The sequence below is a fragment of the Aegilops tauschii genome, chromosome 1 (assembly GCF_002575655.3).
Source record: "Aegilops tauschii subsp. strangulata cultivar AL8/78 chromosome 1, Aet v6.0, whole genome shotgun sequence".
Classification (NCBI taxonomy): domain Eukaryota; kingdom Viridiplantae; phylum Streptophyta; class Magnoliopsida; order Poales; family Poaceae; genus Aegilops; species Aegilops tauschii.
Genome location: NC_053035.3, coordinates 388,553,369 through 388,572,842, shown reverse-complemented (window position 1 = coordinate 388,572,842; position 19,474 = coordinate 388,553,369).

Sequence of the window (19,474 nt, the reverse complement as noted above, 5' to 3'; positions counted from 1 at the left end):
AACTCAAAGAGGCGCTGGAAGTCGCGCAAGCGAATGAAAAAGAAGCCAAGAGGCTACATGCTACGGGCGACCGTGTGCTGAAGCAGACCATTGTTGAGAAAAACCAGCTCCAGGATTGCAAAACCCAGCTAGGTGAAGAGTTGAAGGATGTGTGGGCCCAGCTAGCCGATTCCGTGAAGGAGAACAAGAAGCTGCGGGGCGGCATATTCAGTACGTGTCCGAACTATTGTTAAAGTAGTTCGGAGATGGATAGAACTGATATAATTATGATTGCAGGCATATTGACAGGCCGTCCTGAAGAGGAGGTGTCCGGATCAGCTGATGATCTGCTGCAAAGACTATCGCAGGTGCACGAGCATGCTCGGCTGGCCATGCGGAGCGTTGCCAAGGCCTTATGGCCATCCGCCTCCCCTCCAGGAAGTATGGAGGAGCTTGTAGAGCTGTTCAAAGGAGCGCGGCGGCGTATCCGATTATGGAAGATATCGGACTGTCAAGAGGGTGCGCGAGAAGCTTGGGCCATGGTGAAAACTCGGTACACCAAGCTTGATCCTAATCACATGGCTCGGGTCGGACCGCTAGGGTCGAATGGGGAAGAAATTCCTGTTAGTTTAGTGTATGACCAAGTAGAGGCGGCCGCCAAATACTCCCAACAGGATTGTAAGTTAGACCGCCTGTTGAACGGTATAGAGAAGGAAGTGTTTGAGTCCCAATGACTATGTACTTTCCTTGCCCTATGTAATTCTAGCTGAATTGTATAGCATTTGTCATGGCAGACCTTTTCGCTTCAACCACTAGACTCGATGGTGCGGAGTGTTTCCAAATACCCTCGCGGCCGAATAGACCGGGGTATGCTTGGAAAACTAGGCGTAGGGGTCATAGTTGCTTGAACAGACAAGTTGTATCTGGCTAGTTATGTTATATTACATTGAGATTGTAAGAAACATCTTCCAGGGAGAATAGTTCCGTTAAGGGTTCCTTTCCCTGGGTGTGCATGCATTAGTAGACATGTCCGAATTGTGATGTAAAAATCTAAGTGTGTATAGCTTCTGGGGGTTCACAATAGAGTGAGTGCAAAGAGTATTTTTCATCCACCGACCGAATATTCCCTTAAGAACGCTAGCTTTCGGCTTCACCCAGTCTGAGGTACACATCCGGATGACCCGACAGTAACAATCGCAGACGTGCTCCCTTTACCACCTAGCCGAACAATCGGGAACGTAGGGGTAAGCACAGGAGCCAGGCAACCCAGCTTGGCCAAAACTTAAGTCATATCGATGCATATAATGGTGAAGAAAAGACATACGGGAAGAACGCGTATGTATGATGAGCTTGATGCTCGGAAAATAGTATTAACAAGCTTCTGTTAAAGAAACCCCCGGGTATGATGGGCGTACATATGTGAAAATGTGTACGTCAGCAGTATTCGGTCGAGCCGAATGAGAGCTTTAAGGCGAAAAGAAGAATTCTGTAAAATGGAGAAAAAGTAATGGAAACTATAGGGGAGAAGGAGACTAACAAAGAGTTCGACGCTAGGCATAGAACCTTCGGAGTCTGTCCGCGTTCCAGGGGTTCGGCTCTAGGCGATTGTCTGATGTGTCACGAAGACGGTACGCTCCTCCGGTAAGAACTTCATCAATTATGAAGGGACCCTCCCATTTGGGCTTCAGTTTGTCCTTTTTCTTCTCCGACAAGCGTAGAACAAGTTCGCCAACATTGTAAGTCTTGGCCCGTACTTCTCTGCTTTGATATCTTTGAGCCTGCTGCTGATAAAATGTTGAACGGGCTTTGGCGACGTCGCGCTCCTCCTCCAGGGCGTCTAGGCTATCCTGACGATCCAACTCGGCCTCTTTCTCTTCGTACATACGCACTCGAGGTGAGTCATGTATAATATCGCAGGGCAATACAGCCTCTGCACCGTACACCATGAAGAAAGGTGTGTATCCGGTAGTACGGTTGGGCGTGGTCCGCAGCCCCCGGAGTACGGAGTCAAGCTCCTCGAAACAGTGTTTGTCTGATTCTTTCAAAGACCGCACTAGCCTGGGTTTGATGCCGCTCATAATAAGACTGTTAGCTCGTTCGACTTGACCGTTTGTTTGCGGGTGGTAGACAGAGGCGTAATCGAGCTTAATGCCTAGACTAGCACACCAGGTTTTCACCTCATCAGCTGTGAAATTGGAACCGTTATCAGTGATGATGCTGTGCGGTACACCATAATGGTGCACCACATCAGATATAAATGTGATCACCGGTCCGGACTTGGCCGTTTTGACTGGTCTAGCCTCTATCCACTTGGTGAATTTGTCCACCATGACTAGCAGATATTTTTTCTTATGGCTTCCCCCTTTAAGGGGTCCAACCATGTCCAAGCCCCAGACCGCAAAGGGCCATGTAATGGGGATTGTTTGTAGGGCGGTTGGGGGCATATGGCTTTGGTTGGCGAAGAGTTGGCATCCAACGCAGCGCTGGACGAGGTCCTGTGCGTCTGCCCGGGCCGTAGGCCAATAAAATCCTGTCCGGAAGGCCTTGCTGACAAGTGCCCGAGCTGCAGCGTGGTGCCCACCGAGACCGGCGTGAATTTCTGCCAAGAGTTGCCACCCCTCCTTCTCAGAGATACACCTTTGAAGGACTCCGGTGGTGCTTTTCTTGTAGAGCTCTCCCTCGTTAACTTTATAGGCCTTCGAACGCCGGACGATGCGGCGAGCCTCGTTCTGATCTTCTGGGAGCTCCTTCCTATTAAGGTAGGCCAAGAATGGTTCGGTCCATGGGGCAATTACTGCCATGATGAGGTGGGCCGATGGTGTTATTTCGGTGGCTGAGCTTCCGATGATATCGGCGTGTTCGCTATCTGTGTTTGTGTTCGGAACGGAGCTGTCGTTGCTGTCTCCCCCTTGCCACACCACGGATGGCTTAAAGAGCCTTTCGAGGAAGATGTTAGGTGGGCCGGGGTCGCGCTTAGCGCCGATGCAAGCAAGGACGTCTGCCGCCTGATTACTTTCGCGAGCGACGTGATGAAATTCGAGTCCCTCGAATCGAGCCGACATCTTCAAGACGGCATTGCGATAAGCTGCCATCTTTGGATCTTTTGCATCAAAGTCTCCATTAATTTGGGATATTGCGAGATTTGAGTCCCCGCGCACCTCCAGGCGTTGTATGCCCATTGATACGGCCATCCGAAGGCCATGTAGCAAGGCCTCGTATTCGGCAGCGTTGTTGGAGTCTGTGTATAATATTTGGAGTACGTACTGGACGATATCTCCTGTGGGGGATGTTAATACGACGCCCGCCCTAGCCTTGCCAACATTTTGGAGCCGTCGAAATGCATCACCCAGTTGGAATATGTGCCATACTCTTTAGGGAGTTCGGCCTCTGTCCATTCGGCGACGAAGTCAGCCAGTACCTGGGATTTGATGGCTCGACGTGGTTTGTACGTGATGTCGAATGGCAGGAGCTCAATGGCCCATTTGGCAATCCGGCCCGTTGCCTCCCGGTTGTTGATTATATCATTGAGGGGCACCTCGGAAGCCACCGTGATCGAGCACTCCTGAAAGTAGTGTCGCAATTTTCGGGATGCCATAAAGACTGTGTATGCTATCTTTTGATAGCGAGGGTACCAGGATTTGCATGGTGTGAGGACGGTGGATACGTAGTATACCGGCTTTTGGAGCGGGAATTTGTGTCCGTCCTGTTCTCGTTCGATGACGAGTACATCGCTCACCACTTGATGTGTTGCCGATATGTATAGCAACATGGGTTCGCCTGCGTTTGGTGCAGCCAGGATTGGATTGCTTGCTAGGAGGGTCTTTATTTCCTCCAGTCCAGCAGTCGCCGCGTCTGTCCATTCGAAGTTATCCGTGCGCCGTAAGAGGCGATAGAGCGGGAGTGCTTTTTCTCCTAGTCTGGAGATAAAGCGGCTTAGTGCTGCCATGCATCCTGCCAGTTTTTGGACCTGTTTGAGGTCTGTAGGTGTAGCTAACTGTGACAGAGCTCGGATTTTAGCCAGATTTGCTTCGATTCCTCTGTTGGAAACTATAAAGCCCAGCAGTTTTCCAGCGGGGACGCCGAAGACACACTTCTCCAGGTTGAGCTTAATGTCATATGCCCGGAGGTTGTCAAACGTGAGATGTAAGTCATCTATTAGTGTTTCTCGACGTGCCTAGTCTTAACGACGACGTCATCAACGTAAGCTTCTACCGTTTTGCCGATCTGTTTCTCCAGGCATGTTTGGATCATGCGTTGGTATGTCACGCCGGCGTTCTTGAGCCCGAAGGGCATAGTATTAAAGCAGAATGGCCCGTATGGGGTAATAAATGCTGTTGCAGCTTGATCGGATTCCTTCATTTTGATTCGATGGTATCCGGAATATGCATCAAGGAAACACAGTGAGTCGTGTCCTGCGGTGGCGTCAATGATTTGATCAATGCGGGGAAGGGGAAAAGGATCCTTAGGGCAAGCCTTGTTGAGATCCTTGAAATCGACATACAGGCGCCATGATTTATCTTTCTTTGGTACCATCACCAGGTTTGCCAGCCAGTCCGGATGCTTGATTTCTCTAATGAATCCGGCCTCGATGAGCTTGGCCAGCTCCTCCCCCATGGCTTGTCGCTTGGGTTCGGAAAAGCACCGCAGTGTTTGCTTGACTGGTTTAAATCCCTTTAATATGTTGAGGCTATGTTCGGCCAACTTGCGTGGGATCCCTGGCATATCTGAAGGGTACCAGGCAAATATGTCCCAGTTTTCGCGCAGGAACTCTCGTAGTGCGGCGTCAACTGTTGGTGTCAGTTGAGCTCCGATAGATGCTGTTTTCTTGGGGTCCATTGGGTGGACCTGGAATTTGACTATTTCTTCTGCTGGTTTGAATGAGGTGGATTTGGGGCATTTGTCGAGGATCACATCGTCCCTGTCCACTGTGGAGCGTAGTGCAGTTAATTCTTCGGCCGCGAGGGCTTCGGATAGCGTTTCCAGGGCCAGGGATGTGGTTTTATTTTCAGCGCGGAGTGCTATGTCCGGATCGCTGACGGGAGTGATTATACCGTTTGGTCCGGGCATTTTGAGCTTCATATATCCGTAGTGAGGTATAGCTTGGAAGCGTGGGAAAGCATCCCGCCCCAATAAGGCGTGATATCCGCTGCTGAAAGGGGCCACTTGGAAGGTTATTTCTTCGGACCGATAGTTCTCCGGCGTGCCGAATACCACGTCAAGTGTGATTTTGCCCGCGCACCGCGCCTCCCGACTAGGAATAATTCCCCGGAAGGTTGTGTTACTTTGTTTGATGCGGCTCCTGTCTATTTCCATTTTATGGAGTGTGTCCTCATAAATGAGATTTAGTCCGCTGCCACCGTCCATGAGGACTTTGGTGAGTCGAAACCCATCCATGATGGGGCTGAGGACTAACGTGGCTGGTGCTCGTACCGTTCTGTACCTTGGTTTGTCACCGGCGTTGAATGTTATAGCCGTGTCGTTCCATGGGTTTATTACCGCAATTTGGCAGGCTTCGTTGACCTCGCGAAGTGCCCGTTTGCGCTTGTTATTTGAAGCGAATGTCTCGAAGACTGTCAATACTCTTGGGCCGTCATCTTCTGGGGGGTACTGTTCCGGGGCGTCCTTTATAAGGATGTCCTCGCCGCTCTTGGCTACCTGTCGTAGTATCCAACATGCTCTAAGGTTGTGGGTTGCCATGTTATCTGTTGTTGCATGTATTTTGCATGGGCCATCGAGCCACCCCTCCAGAACGGTGTCGTGCCGTATGGCGGCTTTGTGTTTTTTTACTGTGGGACTGGGCGTGCCACGAGGGTACGCCCTTTTCGCCTGTAGGGGGAGTTGGGTTGGGGCAGGTGTTTCCCAGCGAGCTGCCCGAGTTTCCCAGGCGCTTTCCATCGCACAGTATTTTTGTACGATGATTTCTAAGTTAGCAAATTTCAGTATGCGGCGGCGATTAATGGCGTTGAGGATTCCTTCGTCCGTGCAATTTTTGCAGAACGCCGATATTGCGTCCTCGTCACGGCAATCTTTTACCTTGTCCTTGATAAGGAGGAATCTGGCCCAGAAGTGGTGGACCTTTTCCTGAGACTGTTGTTTTATGCTCATGAGAGCCTCTGTGTCCGGGTGGGTGGGTGGAACAAAATCCAAACCCTGACCCGGTTTTGGATCCGGAGTTTGAAGATCTACCGGCCCTGGCAGTTCGGGTTCCGGGATATCGACTGATTTTTTAGGCTCATTGTCCAACTCCATGTTCGGGGGACGGGGCATGCCTTTCTGCCGGAGAATGTCCGGCCTTTCAAGATCGGAGATCCGGACATAGTTCGTCTTCAATATAGTAGAAGAGTTGCTCCGCTCCTCGACTACCGCTATCTGGTGGGTGATCGGTGGAGTTTTAATTTCTCTCTGGTCGGGTTTAAGCCCAACCCGATCGTAGTCTGTAGCGACCCAAAGGCGGCCATGCGATCCAGGAGTTCGTTCAATGACGATAACTTCGTTGGATCCATCCGGGCGGAGTATTCGGGATCAACACGGAGGCGATTTTCGATGACTTGAAAGGCCATCGTCGGCTTAAGGGCCGATCCGGCGGTCATGGCGAAACCGCCCAGCCGGAGGGTTTGGCCTGGGGCCAGGGTTCCTCCGGAGATGATATTATCCTTGAGAACAAGGCGAGCCATCAACCCTCTTGGTGACGGCACAGTGGAACTCTCAATGAAAGCACCAATGTCGGTGTCAAAACCGGCGGATCTCGGGTAGGGGGTCCCGAACTGTGCGTCCAGGATCGATGGTAACAGGAGACGGGGGACACGATGTTTACCCAGGTTCGGGCCCTCTCTATGGAGGTAATACCCTACTTCCTGCTTGATTGATCTTGATGAATATGAGTATTACAAGAGTTGATCTACCACGAGATCGTAATGGCTAAACCCTAGAAGTCTAGCCTATGTGTATATGGTAATGAATGTGTCCTATCCGGACTATGCTCTCCGGTTTATATAGACACCGGAGAGATCTAGGGTTACATGGGGTCGGTTACATAAGAAGGAATCTTCATGGTTGATCGCCTAGCTTGCCTTCCACGCCAAGGAAAGCCCAATCCGGACACGGTTATAGTCTTCGGTCTTCGTACCTTTACGGCCCATCAATTCGGCCCATGGATATCAGGCCGGACGCCCGAGGACCCCTTAATCCGGGACTCCCTCATACGCCTCGACATGGTGGTTTCACACACCTTCGGCGAACCACGACATGAGTTGGCCCAAGACGAAGAGAGCTTTGCGGCGAGAGTTCGTGCCTCCAACCTACACGGAACAACTTTTATGCCAATTGGAGAACACCACCCAAGGATCCAAGTCCATCGACGAGTACTTCAAGGAGATGAAGCATGCCTTGCTACGAGCCGGCGTGGACGACCCCATGTCAATGAAGTTCCACTTCATGATGGGATTGAACAATGACATCTCCAAGACTATCTTCCTCGAGAACTACAAGTCCCTCGACGACAACTACATTGGTGCTCTCAGGGCGGAACAAGAACTCATGAAGACCAAGGCTTCTCCACCTCAAGCTCACTTCACGATGACCAAGCTCCATGAGAACGAGCATGAGGATAACACCACCAAGATGTCCAAGGCCCGACGAGCTCCAAGACGATGCTCCCAAGTTCGACTTCACCGCCATCCCTCTTTGTGGCATTGATGGTGCCGAGTCTCCTTCGACTCTTTTTCAAGACGGTGCGGCGATGAGTACGACTACGGAGACATTCAAGGACCAAGCTTTGGAGGCGAACGACATGGTGACGAGCAAGGATGATAATTCCATCTTAGGAGGTGAGAGTGATGTTGTGCCATCTTCGGCCTTCATCCACAGCGACGGTGACGAGATGATCGAGCATGGGATTTTCCTTCGGTCATGGAGGAGAGTGATGATGTGCCATCTTCGGCCTTCATCCACGGCGACGGTGATGAGATGGTTCAGTATTTCACTTCGACCACGGCGACGTATGATGACTTGAGTGACTTGTGCCACCATATTGAGAGTGAGAGTGACTTCACCACTAGCCCCATATATGATGTGTTGCCACAATTCCCATGTGAGGAGAGCCACAACCCCCACCACTTGAGTGAGATGAGTGACTCCACCATATGTGATGTTGAGTGCACCTATTTTGAGGGAGTGAGTGAACCACCACATAGAGAGAGTGTGATAGTCAATAGGTCATGTGAGGACATTTTGAACTCTAACGACTTAACCTCTACCTCTATTGTGTCTTCTCATTTGGTGCTAGGTCCCATATATGATGACGTGCCGATTCGCGACGACTACGTCCTTCCCTTGGACAAGACGATGGCCATGGTGGAATATGATGCACCACCCACACGGTTCTATCAAGTTGATGATGATGACCACCATTTGGTCTTTCCCACCTCACCTACACCACATGAGTGGAATGACAAAGGTAACATAGGTGAAGGTGATGCTCTAGTCCCACTAGTGGACATTCTTGACATTGATTGCTTGCATGATGTTGATCAACCTATTTCCATGCTTCATGCTAGTGCGACTTCATCATGTGATGATTTCTTGCCCATTTATGATGAGTATGATGATTCTCATGTCGAGTCTATTAGTTGTGATGCCATGTTACATAGGATTTCTTGTGACAATTCTTTAGGTCACATCATGTTTGACAATCCGCTTGACTTGTCATACGCTATGCATGAGATCAATCATATGTCATATTTGCAATCTCTACGTAGTAACTATGCATATGCCATTAAAATAAACCCAATTTACACATATGGCATAGACGACAAGCCCATGGTTATTGGCATTTGTTTTTCTTGTGATGATATTGATATGCTCCCCTTGCATCATTTATCTCATATGCCATGCCATGACCACCTAGCTTTGGATATGCATTGTTTTGGATGTTGTCCATTTTCTCCATGTGATGTTTACGATATTGCTCATGAGGAGACCCCCATAGTTTCCTCATACATTTTAGGAGATTTTGCTTCATCCTATCCATTGCATGATCCCAATACTTGCGTGCACAATATGCTTCCCATGAATGAAAATGCTATTGATGTGCCATATAATTGTATGCTCAATTTGCATCCCCATCGTGTCATACACAATAACTATTCTTTCATGATGGATGACATGTTCTTATACCATGCATCAAATTTGTTTGAGCGATGCTTATCTTGTGCTAACACTCACATGCACATACACATGATGATGGATGATGTGTACATTCACCATGCACACAATTTCTTTGGTTTGTGTCTATTTTGTGTAGGTACCCATGATTACTTGTCAACCTCGCAATCCCACGAGTTGACAAAATGAGCTCTAGAGAGCAATGATGACTTGGGATCCCATGGATTGCCTTTCCCACCGCTCTCTTCACGCGAAGTCTTCACGCATTTCTTCTACATGGCTCTCACTTGGCTATGGGTTATTGTCCATTACATATTATATGCCCATCTTGCCATGTTCACTTTGCATGATATGCTCATTCCTATGCCTTTGCCATGCATTTGTGACCCATGCTTTGCATTACACATGATGATTGATTCTAGTACTTGTATGTGTATTTGCAAGCTTGGTGGAGATATTGCTTGTTATTGCCATGCTCATCCTATGATCCATTCCTATGATGATACTATGATCTTGCTTTGTGCTCGTGCTTGCGATATGTCATGTGCATTGCATATGCCTATTATTTGCTCACATGACATGATTGCCATGATTTCCTCTAGTATGTTGCATCTTCGCACTACTAGCTTGCATGACTTAATTACTATGATTGCTTGTCTTGTTGCATCACCGATAATTCATACTTGCTTATTTCATGCGGTTGATGACAACCACCTACATGCTTTGCACATGATTGTTATTGCTTCTTGTCATATCTCTCCATATGTTGCCTCCCTCATGCTAGATGATTTTCCATGTATTGAGTGCAACTATGCCTTTAGTCTTGATAATGAGTTTGCCCCCATAGCATTCTCACATATATTTGGAGATTTTGACATAATTCTTGTGAAGCATGCTTGTCTTACCTCCTTGCACCATATTCCTAGTGTCATGAATATAGCCATTGTTGCATCATATTATTCATGCACTGTTATGTGCAAAAGAAGAGAGCCATCATGATGGATGATGTGTTTATCTACCATGCGCATACGTTCTTTGTTTTGTTGTGTGCATGTGACGCCTGGATAATCAAGCTACAGTAACCTCTGCTAATGATGCCACGTCACGTCGATTACTGTTGCTAATCTCGCGTTAGTTCAAAACCGATTCAAAATTCAAAAACAAGTCAAACAATTAAAGTTTTCAAAAGTCAAAACTAAAATATTCCAGGTGTGACAAATAATACCTAGATAATAATGGTGGAGAAACCAACATCCTTAAAAATGTTTGAATGTCCTAACATAAATAAAACAGTGGCAAAACAATTAATTAAATGCCTTTTACCATTTATAAAATATCAAACTATTTTAGTTAGGAGTGAAACTTTTTGTGGCAGTGGGTTAAACCATAACACTAATTTAAAAACTATTTTCCTAATTTATAAAACTAAGATAAATAGAAAACAAAATAGAAAACAACTAAAAAGAAAATAAAAAAAGTAGAAGAATAGAACCCCCCCCCACTGGGCCAACCGGCCCAGCTGCTAGCCAGGCCGCCCACCCCTGCCCTACACCTAACCTCCCCACTCCCCACTCCCCACTCGCCCTCCCCAACGTTCACTCCCCTCACCCCTCGATCTGGATCGGGGAGGGCTCGACCCCGCCGCCGCTGCCTCACCTCGCCCCCGAATCGCCCCCGTCGCCGCGACGACCGCGTCGCCCGTCGCCACCACCACCTCGCTGAAGCCCCTCGCCTCCTCACCTCCTCGTCGTCCCGAGCCGAGGCCGCCGTTCCGGTGTCGCGCCCTCGACCCCGTCACCCCGCCGCACTCGTCGCCGGCGACCCGAACGCCGCCCCTTCCTCGTCCCCCTCTCCGAGCCCGCTGCCCAGACCCCACGAACGCCGGTGAGGCCCCCGGCCTCTTCTCTCCCCTCGTCCCCGTACACGCTCGCACGCCCCTGACCATCGCCTGTACGCTCACCGCGGCCTCGCCTCGCCCGGCATGCCGTCGCGTGCGCCCACAGCCGCCCGCCCGCGGTGGCCTCGCACGCCGTCCGTTCGCCCCGCACCCTCGCCCCCACACGTGCCCGTGGCCGCGCGTGGCCGCCGCTGCCCGTCCCCTGCTGCGGCTCTGCTCCGACCAAGCCGCCGCACGCCGTCGCTCGCCCCCCGCCTCCGCCTGCCGCGGCCGGCCGGCGAGCCTCGCCCCGCCATGCCGGGCTACGCCCTCTGCCGGCGCTGGCGCCCACACGCCCTGCGCCCGTTACCCACTAGCACCCGCCCCGCGGTGGCCCTCTGGGCCACTGACTAAGGGCCCCACACCCCCCTAAGAACGTTAAAAAAATAAAGGAATTAATAATAATAATAATAATAATAAATAATTAAAGTAATTAATTAATTAACTAAATTAATTAAGTTTAATTAACCCTGATTAGGTTAATCTAATTTAGTTATTAGTTTAATTAGGTATTAATTAATTAGTTAACCACTAATTAGCTAAACAGCCTATGACAGGTGGGACCCACTGGTCCTGACGTCACAGTGACGTCATGCTGACGTCACCCTGCTACTGTTTCGGTTAATGTTGTTTTAATTAATTAAATAAAATCCATAAATTAATATAAACTTTAGAAAATCATATAAATAATCCGTAACTCCGATGAAAATAATTTATATATGAAACTTGCTTAGAATTTCGATACGAACCCAAGTACGCCCTCCGTATTCCTGTTAGATGCCCGTAGCTATATGAACATGGAACTTTTAGACCGTTTTCAGTAAATGAATAGTGCCCAACTTTAATTAGATAAATCCAAATAAATTCCTAAATCAACTAAATCATTTAGTTAGGCAGTAGAGCACCTCGGCATACCATTTAGACATGTCCTGCATATTGTTTGCATTATTGCCGTGAATTTATTGTTTCTCTCCCCCTCCTTCTCTCTCGCTAGACACCGAGACCGACGCCGCCGCTACCCAGTACGACTACGGTGTTGACGACCCCTCCTTCTCGGCTGACCTTCCAGGCAAGCCCCCCCCTTGATCACCAGATATCGCCTATTCTTCTCTATACTGCTTGCATTAGAGTAGTGTAGCATGTTACTGATTTCGGTTAATCCTATTCTGTTGCATAGCCTGTCATTGTTGCTACAGTTGTTACCCTTACCTGCTATCCTACTGCTTAGTATAGGATGCTAGTGTTCCATCAGTGGCCCTACACTCTTGTCCGTCTGCCATGCTATACTACTGGGCCGTGATCACTTCGGGAGGTGATCACGGGTATATACTATATACATTATATACATGACACATGTGGTGACTAAAGTCGGGTCGGCTCCTTGAGTACCCGCAAGTGATTCTGATGAGGGGGCTGAAAGGACAGGTGGCTCCACCCCGGTAGAGGTGGGCCTGGGTTCCTGACGGCCCCCGACTGTTACTTTATGGCGAAGCGACAGTGCAGGTTGAGACCACCTAGGAGAGAGGTGGGCCTGGCCCTGGTCGGCGTTCGCGGATACTTAACACGCTTAACGAGTTCTGGGTATTTGATCTGAGTCTGGCCATTTTGTCTATACGCACTAACCATCTACGCGGGAGTAGTTATGGGTATCCCGACGTCGTGGTATCAGCCGAAGTTCTTCTTGACGTCAGCGACGGAGCGGCGCGTGCCGGATTGGACTGGAACGCCTGCTAGGCTAGGTCTGCTTCCGGCCGCCCTCGCAACGTGCAGGTGTGCAATGGGCGATGGGCCCAGACCCCTGCGCGCATAGGATTTAGACCGACGTGTTGACCTCTCTGTTGAGCCTAGGTGGGGCTGCGACGTGTTGATCTTACGAGGCCGGGCATGACCCAGGAAAGTGTGTCCGGCCAAATGGGATCGAGCGTGTTGGGTTATGTGGTGCACCCCTGCAGGGAAGTTTATCTATTCGAATAGCCGTGTCCCTCGGTAAAAGGACGACCCGGAGTTGTACCTTGACCTTATGACAACTAGAATCGGATACTGAATAAAATACACCCTTCCAAGTGCTAGATACATCCCGGTGATCGCTCTCTAACAGGGCGACGAGGAGGGGATCGCCGGGTAGGATTATGCTATGCGATGCTACTTGGAGGACTTCAATCTACTCTCTTCTACATGCTGCAAGATGGAAATGGCCAGAAGCGTAGTCTTCGACAGGACTAGCTATCCCCCCTCTTATTCTGGCATTCTGCAGTTCAGTCCACTGATATGCCCCTTTACACATATACCCATGCATATGTAGTGTAGCTCCTTGCTTGCGAGTACTTTGGATGAGTACTCACAGTTGCTTCTCTCCCTCTTTTCCCCCTTTCCTTTCTATCTGTTTGTCGCAACCAGATGCTGGAGTCCAGGAGCCAGACGCTACCGTCGACGACGACTCCTATGACACTGGAGGTGCCTACTACTACATGCAGTCCGCTAACGACGACCAGGAGTAGTTAGGAGGATCCCAGGCAGGAGGCCTGCGCCTCGTTCGATCTGTATCCCAGTTTGTGCTAGCCTTCTTAAGGCAAACTTGTTTAACTTATGTCTGTACTCAGATATTGTTGCTTCCGCTGACTCGTCTGTGATCGAGCACTTGTATTCGAGCCCTCGAGGCCCCTGGCTTGTATTATGATGCTTGTATGACTTATTTATGTTTTAGAGTTGTGTTGTGATATCTTCCCGTGAGTCCCTGATCTTGATCGTACACATTTGCGTGCATGATTAGTGTACGGTCAAATCGGGGGCGTCACAAGTTGGTATCAGAGCCAACTGCCTGTAGGAATCCCCCTTCCACACTCCTTGGCCGAAGTCGAGTCTAGTCAGTGAAAACTGTTTTACTAACATGGCTGTGTGGCTTAAGGGCCCACGTCGCCATTGGGTGGTATTAGGATCCTTTACTCCTTGCCTATACTCTGGGACTCTGATCTCTCTTCTATTCGGGTTAAATGATTTTACTAAATCTAACATTAGGATCTCGTTATCACTTTCACCCGGAGAGCCCCTTATTACTGATGATCGTCTGTTGCACGTGAAGGCCCTGAAGATACTCTCCACTGATAACCCGAGAACTTGTGTTCATCGCTTTTGCAATTCCCTTTCATCGATAAACTCCTATGGATAACCGCGTATACTCGCCATTCATACAATGTTTCCCAGATGATCTTGTTATTATAAGATACCCCGAAATTCTCTCTGTTGTTCCGAGAATCCTTTGAGCTTACTACCTTGCTGTTCATTGTCACCTGAATACCCCTACGGATAATCCTCGCACTTACCGAGTATCCGCTCATTCCCAGTTGATTCAAGTATTTCACAAAAGTGTTCAAAATATCATTCGCTCTTCCGAAAATCTTCAGGAGCCTGTTGCTCTTGAAATTCTTGCTTACTTGCATTATGATTAATCTTAAGTCTCGTAATCTTATTGGCATCTCTTGTCATTATCATTTTGATTCCGTTGATTCAATTTATTGCGATGCTCGCATTCCTCAGTCGAATCCTAGAACTCATCCTTCCGGCTCAGATGTCATTTGAACAGGAGCTGGTTCTCGACTAATCAAATTACTGTCGATTGTACCCCTAAGCCTACTCAACTTATCCATCCTTGATCAGAGCGTAGCTTCTGACCCCCTGATTTGGAAATCATAATTCTTTTGCATTTGAACTTTGGGTTAGTCAGTTGTTTCTATAATCAGATCTCCTTGCATTCTTCTTCCTTTGGTTGAGTACCGATGCTCACATAAGATCCCTTGTGGACCATCGGTTCCTTTGTTGGAATTTATCCGACAGTGTCCTTCATATTGAATAACCTTGTGAGCCTTTCCACGGGTATATAATGCCTTTGGTAAATTGTATCTTCTGCTTTGTCAACCATGCTCTACTTTTGAGCTTGTGTTATTTACTTTTGAAGTTCGTGGTATATGTTCCTAAGATGCCCTGATGGGTTGAACCTATACCTTCCCTAAAAACCATATGAACCCGAAGGTTTTCACAAGCCATACCCTTCTGGTATTTTACCAGATAATTTTCTACCATACAACTTCATCGAACGCGAGAAGTAAATGAAAGGTTATGCATTGGAGAAGTGGGAGTCGACCTTGAACTTTGCGTTCATGCCCATGGACACGATCTAGATCTTATCATTAAAGCTTTTCTTAAATTAATTATTCCATTGGTATAAGTTCATCTTATATCTGGGATCTGGCCTTTTTCAATCGTGGTTCCGACCATGTTCTCCTTTAAATACCATTTCTCGTGCAAGTTTAAGCACTTGTCTTCTGCAGAGCAATACCCTAGTCCAACCTCTACTTTGATCTGTCGTCGAGCATTACCCCCTGGTATCTCGAGATTATCACGGAACTGCATAACTTATTATGAGTTCTCCATCAAGTGCTACATTCTCATTGATTCCAATTTTCCACGGGCTCTGAGTTATTAATCACGCAAAGACACCGATAACTGAACCGAGTCCGCACTACGGTTCAACAACTCTTAGTAATCTTCTTTAAGTATGAGTTTGTACCCGATCACGCCATTCCTAGCCTGTTTGGCTATATCATTATCTTGATGATTTTAACTGTGCTACCTGGACCTTCCCAGCGCACAAATTTCGACAGTGAGCTAATCTTGCGTCGATCTCCCACGTCATATCACTTCTCCTTGAATAGCAAACTTGATTTCGAGTTTGTGCCCTACCCGTGGTTCCAATAACCTTTCGCTTTCATCATTCCTTTGACTTGATGTCATCGTCGATCAATTACATCTTCTTGAAAACCTCTCGACAAATTTGTCGTGATCTTTGTCAACAATTTGACTTCTTCCAAATTGTGTGTCGAAATTCAGGATGAGAAATACCATCCTTGCCCCTCGATGAATTGTGTTATCAACGACAACATTCTTACCTCCCCCCAACACAAACTTGTTCATATTTTGTGTTGTATCTTGATTTCCCCTACTATCCAACTTATGTTATGTTCTACCGTGGAGTATTACCATCTTTGATGTAAAGAATGTCGTGAACATTACTCCACCTATTAAGAATTCTTGGTACAGTGATACTTCTCACCATCACCATTCTTTCTTGGTCCCCGTGTAGTTTCTAAACGAAATACCGATAAATGGTCTGTGATGTGTAAATTCTAAACTTCTAGCAACCCTATTACTTTGAAGTTATTGGTCTATAGTTTCATTCTACGTCTATGGCTTAATGAATCATCATTCGAACATTGATTGTGCTACCTAGCCCATATTTCGGGTGCACATTTCAACCAATGTTTAACTGTGTATGTTTTCCTCGAGCATACATCATTGAGTCATTCGATCTAGCTAATGTTATCTCCTTGTTCACATAGTGGTGGAAATCCATCTTTTGGAAATCTCAATGGATTGTCGCTGAGTTAATCAGTCACTTCCTCACCTCTCCTTGATGTAATGATGAACCCTTGTTCGGAACTCGCTTCCATAGTTCATCTACCGAGAATCTTCGATGTCGTTTCGACAATTTGTGTTGCACCTTTCTTCTCAGGCATCCTGAGTCTGAGTTATCCTGACACCAATCAGATCTGAATCTCGGTCAGATATGATGGTTGGAACCTATTTCCAAGAGTTATAACATTGGCCTATTTATGACCCGGTAAGGTGATGATACCTAGCACACCTGGCGGGAGGACCTATTGTTATAAGTTTTCCCTTTTAGCAAGGTTAGTTATTCTTCCAAGAGGAAATTGTAAGACTTATTCTATAAGTTGTTCCTGATGGATCCTTTTTGTTTCCAAAGCCTGATCTTCACCTGTTGACCATGTCAATACTATCTCGAAGCATGTCTATGGTACTCCGATTTTCAACAGGAACATTTGAAGAACAATGCAAAATTTTCTTTGTCCATTATCCAAACACCGTTGTATGGGTGATGTCATGAAATTTCTCTCACCTTACCTAAAGAGTTTTCTACATTATATCCTGTCCTGGATATCATGCTCTGCTTGTCCTTGGGAAGGATACACCCTTGAAATATGTGTTTAAACACATTTTCCTTTCCATTCTTCTGTTTAATCTGATAATCATATTTTCCTTTCCATTGTTTGGTTTAACCTTTCTGGTGATCTATATGATCTAAGCAGTAATATTCTCCTGCTTATGTAAACACCTCGGTGTACAATTCTGTCAGCAAGACCCTGTTACTATTGTTGATGACATCCCGGTAGCCACCGATGGACGAGAACTTTGCCTTATGGTCCGCCTCGTTTCAACGAGCAGGAAAATGGTTCTCTTCGTCCCTCGCCCTTGGTACCAACGTGTTGCCGACATAACTGACAGGGTACTGTCTGACATGACTTGCTATCATGACCGTGCAACATGTCACTGGTCCTATAAAAAAACCCCACATGGTGGGCCCATAACCCACAGTACCACAGGATCGAAAACTGACTCTCCTATACACCGTGTTGTCAGAGTTATTCCTCGCTCTTGACTTTGTATGTAATTCACGGGCCACCTGCCTAGTGATCTATACTCGTATTAGATGCAATGCTTATTCACATTGCTCTAAACCCCTTCAACACTTTGTTTCAGGCAACGAACGATTGCCTATGCGCTTGAAAACTTCTATTTTTGTACCTTCTTACTTTGCTCTCGATAATTTCTTAAGTTGCAATTCGAGAGTTACTTTCCGCCACCTTCGCCGATGTTATCGACCAGATAGTCAACCTTACGGAGGTCCGTTCTCCCGGAATACCCACCCTTCATTCCTTCGTAAGTACGATTGAGTTCCCGAAGAAAGGACGACAACTTTATCATGATGACCTGAAACAGCAGAATGAAGACATCAATGTAATGGATCAACCTCTTCGAGAAGAACAACCAAGACCAAGAACACTCCCTAGAATTTCGTAACCCGGACCTTCACCCTTTACTTCCCTCTTAAATCTCGGGACGAGATTTCTTGTAGTGGAGGAGAATTGTGACGCCCGGATAATCAAGCTACAGTAACCTCTGCTAATGATGCCACGTCACGTCGATTACTGTTGCTAATCTCTCGTTAGTTCAAAACCGATTCAAAATTCAAAATTCAAAAACAAGTCAAACAATTAAAGTTTTCAAAAGTCAAAACTAAAATATTCCAGGTGTGACAAATAATACCTAGATAATAATGGTGGAGAAACCAACATCCTTAAAAATGTTTGAATGTCCTAACATAAATAAAACAGTGGCAAAACAATTAATTAAATGCCTTTTACCATTTATAAAATATCAAACTATTTCAGTTAGGAGTGAAACTTTTTGTGGCAGTGGGTTAAACCATAACACTAATTTAGAAACTATTTTCCTAATTTATAAAACTAAGATAAATAGAAAACAAAATAAAAAACTACTAAAAAGAAAATAAATAAATAAAAGTAGAAGAATAGAACCCCCCCCCCCCCACTGGGCCAACCGGCCCAGCTGCTAGCCAGGCCGGCCCACCCCTGCCCTACACCTAACCTCCCCACTCCCCACTCGCCCTCCCCCACGTTCACTCCCCTCTCCCCTCGATCTGGATCGGGGAGGGCTCGACCCCGCCGCCGCTGCCTCACCTCGCCCCCGAATCGCCCCCGTCGCCGCGACGACCGTGTCGCCCGTCGCCACCACCACCTCGCTGAAGCCCCTCGCCTCCTCACCTCCTCGTCGTCCCGAGCCGAGGCCGCCGTTCCGGCGCCGCGCCCTCGACCCCGTCACCCCGCCGCACTCGTCGCCGGCGACCCGAACGCCGCCCCTTCCTCGTCCCCCTCTCCGAGCCCGCTGCCCAGACCCCACGAACACCGGTGAGGCCCCCGGCCTCTTCTCTCCCCTCGTCCCCGTACGTGCTCGCACGCCCCTGACCATCGCCTGTACGCGCACCAACCGCGCTCACCGCGGCCTCTCCTCGCCCGGCGTGCCGTCTCGTGCGCCCACAGCCGCCCGCCCGCGGTGGCCTCGCACGCCGTCCGTTCGCCCCGCACCCTCGCCCCCACACGCGCCCATGGCCGCCGCTGCCCGTCCCCTGCTGCGGCTCTGCTCCGGCCAAGCCGCCGCACGCCGTCGCTCGCCCCCCCCCCCCCCCCGCCTCCGCCTGCCGCGGCCGGCCGGCGAGCCTCGCCCCGCCATGCCGGGCTACGCCCTCTGCCGGCGCTGGCGCCCACGCGCCCTGCGCCCGTTACCCACTAGCACCCGCCCCGCGGTGGCCCTCTGGGCCACTGACTAAGGGCCCCACACCCCCTGAGAACGTTAAAAAAATAAAGGAATTAATAATAATAATAATAAATAATTAAAGTAATTAATTAATTAACTAACTAAATTAATTAAGTTTAATTAACCCTGATTAGGTTAATCTAATTTAGT